This window comes from Schistocerca piceifrons, chromosome 1 (assembly GCF_021461385.2).
Source record: "Schistocerca piceifrons isolate TAMUIC-IGC-003096 chromosome 1, iqSchPice1.1, whole genome shotgun sequence".
Lineage (NCBI taxonomy): Eukaryota > Metazoa > Arthropoda > Insecta > Orthoptera > Acrididae > Schistocerca > Schistocerca piceifrons.
The window spans coordinates 207319635-207325634 of NC_060138.1; positions in this window are offsets into that span (position 1 = coordinate 207319635).

The window sequence follows — 6000 nt, forward strand, 5'->3', positions numbered from 1 at the left end:
GCTCCCAAAAGCCTGCGTCTGTGGCGCGCTGGACGTTTCGAGCTGCCATTCGCTTCGATGACGAAGTTCGTAGAGACGCCATCGACCCAGTGTAGCAAAAATTTTATTCACCTGAAGAGTCGAAACGTTTTCACGGATCGACGGTCGAATCCCGATGGTCCTGTGGTCACCGTAATCGTAACAGATGATGTTGGGTCAACATGTGAACACGTATAGGTGATCTGCTGCAGAATTCCATTTTCAACAGTGTACGATGAACGGTGTGCTAGTATTGCGCTCTTTCGGCAGAGATTCAACAGATCACCATCTATCCAACTTTATAGAACAGACAAGTCTCCGAACCGTACGTTTTGTGAAGAACCCTGGATTTCCAACCATTTAGCAATTAGTGGTAGTGTACTGTACTCTTTCCGCAGATGCTCACGACAGTAGCGTGTGAAAATTCGACCTGCTTCGCCGTTTTCGAGATATTCGTTCAGAGGCTCTTCGTAATAATAATTATCAAAGTTGCTTATCTCAATGGAGTTTCCGATCTGCAGCCCATATTTTCGCTAGAGTGATCTCCCCTTCGTGGTTGCACCGCTTCAGCGCCGCAATGGGAGACAATTATGGGGTTTCAAGCAAAGTGATCCTTAAATTGTGTTGCGCAGTGGCGTTATGCACATTCTTTAAAAAGAAGAAAGGAAAGACGACAGATGCCTAAAGAAAAAATGAAAAATTGTAAGAAAAATAATATAAAATAGTTTTCTGCCACCAACACCGTGCAGGGGACAGACCTTACAAGACTTCAAGCAATACTTGACTGCTGCTGTCATTGTACTAGGGTATATATAACGGTGATAATCCAGTATAGTTTGTCTAATGCGAATAATGCACTACAATAAACTGAAACGTAATGCGTCTGATGCACGCCTATTTTACTCGGATTACATATTTTACATAACTGTTGGTTGCTAAAGGCCAGTCACGGTCTAGTCTGTACAAGTTAAGCTTACGTTTTCGGTGTTATCCACATGTGTATCTGTGTTCGTATCCGTGTCAGTGGTTTTTTGAGTTCGGGAGTCTGCTTCATCCGTGCGCACCCTTCTGTTTCCTCGTCTACACTCGTAATAAAGTACTCCTGAGACTGCATTTGTTACGTTATGTAAATATGTCCACTGCACTGGATCTCTTTCTACTATAGACCAGTTGCCTTGCGTCCAAACGATCTTTCCGTCTGCACCTGCGTCGCGTGCAGTCACACTTGCCAACCCAACTCCGAACCAATGCACTCTTGGTGGTATGAGGCGCGCGACACATATTAACGGCACACACTCCTTCACGGATTTTGTTGCAATCAGTTATTGGCGGATCTGGAGCAATTCTCTGCTCTGCTGCTCTATAAAAGAATCTAAATAATGGAAATAAGGGAAGTCAGAGCTCGCATAGGAAGCTATAGGTGTTCGTTTCTTCCGCGCGCTGTTCGAAAGTGGAATAATAGACAATTATGAAGGTGGTTCGATGAACCCTCTGCCAGGCGCTTAAATCTGATTTTCAGAGTATCCTTGTAAATTTAGATGAGGGTGAAAGGGGAGGGAGATGGAGTGGGAGGCTACCAAATTACAAGGAAAACTGTGTGGAGGAAATGCAACAAGATTTCCTCATCTTTGGGAGACGGGGGGGGGGGGGGGGGGGGAGGGGGGGGGGAGGGGGCGGCGCTCACGAAACCAGAGTTAATATTTTATTTATTTATTATTTTTAATTCTTTATTCACCTTATTTATTAGGGCTATCACGACCTCTTTTACATCGAAACAGGGTTTCGCACATACAGTATCTACTGTATTGTGTTATGTTACGTTATGTTAACCGGGGACCTAGAAACGACGGAGAGGCTCCGTCCCCGCCGCAGCCGCAGTGGTCCGCAACGCCACGACGACTACCGCAGTCTACTTCAACCCTCCGCCGCCCCACACCGAACCCAGGGTTATTGTGCGGTTCGGCCTTCGATGGACACCCCAGGGAACGTCTCACACCCCTATGTTTGCGTGGTAGAGTAATGGTGGTATAGGCGTACGTGGAGAACTTGTTTGCGCAGCAATCGCCGACACTGTGTAGCTGAGGTAGAATAAGGGGAACCAGCCCGCATTTGCCGAGGCAGATGGAAAACCGCCTAAAAACCATCCACAGACTGGCCGGCTCACCGGACCTCGACACAAATCCGCCGGGCGGATTCGTGCCGGGGACCGGCGCTCCTTCCCGCCCGGAAAGCCGTGCGTTAGACCGCACGGTCAACCGGGCGGGCTTACTGTATCATAGTTACTTAAGAAACTATACTATGAACTAATGAAGTTAATACAGGCAGTACTTGTATTGCTGCAGCTGGTGCCAACTGCGCTTCTTTGTTGAGCACTTGAACACTAAGGTGACATAATTCATGTGGGATAGCAATATAGAGATACAAAATACCTCTAGTATCGCGTACATAAGGTGTAAAATGGAAGTGCATTGGCATAGCTGTCATTCGTAGTCAGGTGATTCATGTCAAAAGGTTTCTCACGTGATTATGGCCGCTGGACGGAATTTAGCAGAGTTTGAACGCAGTAAGTTAGTTGGAGCTAGACGCATGGAACATATCGTGAAAGAAATCGTTAGGGAATTCCATATTCCGAGATACACAGCATCAAAAGTAAGCCGAGAATACCAAATTTCAGACATTGTCTCCCATCACGGACTATGCAGTGGACGGCCTTCACTTCACAACCGAGAGCAGCGGCGATTGTGTAGAGTCGTCAGTGCTACAGACAAGCAAGACGGCGTAAAACAAAAGCAGACATCAATGAGGAACGTACAGAGAACGTGTCTGTGACGACAGCGTAGCGAAATTTGGTGTTAATGGGCTATGGCAGCAGAGAACCGACGAGAGTGCCTTCGCTAACAGCACGACATCGCCCCCAGGTTCGTGACCACATCGCTCGGATTCTAGACGAGTGGAAAATCAAGGACTGGTCGTATGAGTCCATATTCCAGTTGGTAACAGCCGACGGTAGGATTGGAGTGTAGCACAGACCTCAGGCAAAGTCATGGATCCAAGTTCTCAACAAGGCACTGTACAAGCTGGTGGTGGCTCCATAATGGTAAGGGCTGAGTTTACATGGGATGGAGTGGGTCCTATTTTTTCCAACTGAACCCACCATTGACCGGCAATTGTTGTGTTCTGCTACTTGGATTTCACTTTACAGATGACGATGTGCCATGTCAGTGAAGAACAGTTGTTCGCGGTTGGTTTAAAAAACCTTGCGGACGACACGAGTGAATGATTTAGCCACTCAGATAGCCCAACATAAATGCCATCGAATATTGATTGAACGTAATCGAGAGGTCAGTTCGTGCACAAAATCATGCACTGGCAACACTTCCGCGTTTATGGACGGCCTTGGAGTCAGCACTGTTTAATATTTCTTCAGGGGAATTCCAAAGACTTGTTGAGTCCATGACAACTCGAGTTGCTGCGCTATGCCGGAGACGAGGAAGTCCGAAACGACATTAGGAGCTATCTCTTGACTTTTGTCACCTCTTGTGTACCTCTACAGAGACTTCGACACCCATTCAGCTGGGTAGCTCTTCGCTGCCGCCGTAGAGTCTGAGTGCAGAGATCCCGTTCGAGTTCCATTGGAATTCGAAAGCCATGTGGCATTGGGAAGAACTGTCGTGATATCTGCTACCAACGTGACGTCATTTGCTGACCTTAGACATCACTTCTGAGCTCTGGCCTTTTCTCCACATGTGTCGGCAGGTTGTTGTTTTAAGCGTCTCTGAATCCGGGGGTGATGCTGCAGATCGCCACGCTCTTATAAAATTACAGACATAGGTAGTTGGCGCCTTTGAGCCAAATTTCAAACTTCTGCTCCGCCAGGGAAACAATTTCAGGGATTCAAAAAACTGTAACTGTGTTAGGTAGTGTGGAGTAGGATGGAGTTAATTCCTTTTATTGTGTAATGCTAATGTTTGTGTGTCGTCTCGAAAGGCACGGTTATTATCTTTGCCTCCATCTAAATCTACAGCTACATTTATACTCCGTAAGCCACCCAAAGGTGTGTGGTGGAGGGCACTTTACGTGCCACTGTCATTACCTCCCTTTCCTGTTCCAGTCGCGTATGGTTCGCGGGAATAACGATGCCGGAAAGCCTTCCTGCGCGCTCGAATCTCTCTAATTTTGCATTCGTTATCTCCTCGGGAGGTATAAGTAGGGTGAAGCAATACATTCGATACCTCATCCAGAAACGCACCCTCTCGAAACCTGGACAGCAAGCTACACCGCGATGCACAGCGCCTCTCTTGCAGAGTCTGCCACTTGAGTTTGCTAAACATCTCCGTAACGCTATCACGCTTACCAAATAACCCTGTGACGAAACGCGGCGCTCTTCTTTGGATCTTCTCTATCTCCTCTGTCGACCCGATCTGGTACGGATCCCACACTCAAGTATAGGTCGAACGAGCGTTTTGTAAGTCACCTCCTTTGTTGATGGACTACATTTTCTAAGGACTCTCGCAATGAATCTCAACCTGGCACCCGCCTTACCAACAATTAATTTTATATGATCATTCCACTTCATAACGTTCGCATACTCCCAGATATTTTACAGAAGTAACTGCTATCAGTGTTTGTTCTGCTATCATATAATCATACAATAAAGGATCCTTCTTCTTAAGTATTCGCAATACATTACATTTGTCTATGTTAAGGGTCACTTGTCATTACCTGCACCAAGTGCCTATCCGCTGCAGATCTTCCTGCATTTCGCTGTAATTTTCTAATGGTGCAACTTCTCTGTGTACTACATCATCATCATCCGTGAAAAGCTGCATGGAACTTCCGATACTATCTACTCGGTCATTTATATGTATTTCGAAAAGCAATGGTCCCATAACACTCCCCTGTGGCGCGCCAGAGGTTACTTTAACGTCTGTAGACGTCTCTCCATTGAGACAACATGCTGTGTTCAGTTTGCTACAAACTCTTCAATCCAGCCACACAGCTGGTCGGATATTCAATAGAGAGTCATTTTAAGCCGAGTGTAGCAATGGAGGCGGAAGAGGGAGGATGTTGCGGGTACGTGACTGTTGCGTGAGCCGCAGTGGCCGAGCCGGTGACAAGCAAGGCTGGCGGCGCGTCAATCAGCTGCAGGAAGTGCAATCAGCGACCTGTTCCGTACGGTAGCGCCGACGGTGTGGTGGAATCGGTGGACTAGCATGCGGCGCGTCGCCAGGGGCCGGTGCAGCAGCCGACGTGTCGGTAACGGTGGGATGGACCTAAAGGTGTTATCGTAAGTCGCTGCACGGAGAGAAACGAGCAAGTTTTGGGCAGAGCTGAGAGAGAGGACCTCGAGAAGTTGTTGTGCCGAGGTATTGTCAGCCGGACGCCACTACGGTCGGCACGGGGCGTGCCCTCTGTGTGGGCACAGCAGCCTGGTGGAGTGGTTGGTGTCTTTTCCCAGCCAGATCGACGCTTGTTCGACGGATATTTAGTACTGCACATCGTTTAGGGACTGTTACAAGGTTTGGTTAATACACTGTAGCATCAAAGAAACTGCTATAAGCATACATATACAGGGTGTTTCAAAAATGACCGGTATATTTGAAACGGCAATAAAAACTAAACGAGCTGCGATAGAAATACACCGTTTGTTGCAATATGCTTGGGACAACAGTACATTTTCAGGCAGACAAACTTTCGAAAATACAGTGGTTACAATTTTCAACAACAGATGGCACTGGGGTCTGGGAAACTCTGTAGTACGATATTTTCCACATATCCACCATGCGTAGCAATAATATGGCGTAGTCTCTGAATGAAATTACCCGAAACCTTAGACAACGTGTCTGGCGGAATGGCTTCACATGCAAATGAGATGTACTGCTTCAGCTGTTCAATTGTTTCTGGATTCTGGCGGTACACCTGGTCTTTCAAGTGTCCCCACAAAAAGAAGTCACAGGGGTTCATGTCTGGCGAATAGGGAGG